Raw genomic sequence first — 395 nt, forward strand, 5'->3', positions numbered from 1 at the left:
AAAAAAAAATTATTCTCCTTCGCAATTAACCTAAAACTCGAGAGGCGAGCGACTTAAAACCCGGGAAGTACATTTTCTATTCAGCAAAATTAAGGCCAAGTTTGCCCCCTTTTCCCGCCATCCTTTTTTCCAAAGAATTTCCCTTCCCTTTCTATTTTACTCTATTTTAAAAAATTTGACATAGAAAGAAAAAGTAAAAGGGGAAAAAAGAAAAAAAAATAGGGCAAATAAAATCGAGACACCTTTTAAAAGGTCTTTCTGCATTCAAGTTTGAAAATTTTTTCCCATTTTTTTCGGGGGGAAAAAATGCGTGCCGTATTTTTAGATCCATTTTTAAAAAATTCCGAAAAAGATTTGGGAAAGAAAGAAGAAATTAAGCCATTCCCCCTCTTTCC

Source organism: Penaeus monodon, chromosome 29 (assembly GCF_015228065.2).
Source record: "Penaeus monodon isolate SGIC_2016 chromosome 29, NSTDA_Pmon_1, whole genome shotgun sequence".
Lineage (NCBI taxonomy): Eukaryota > Metazoa > Arthropoda > Malacostraca > Decapoda > Penaeidae > Penaeus > Penaeus monodon.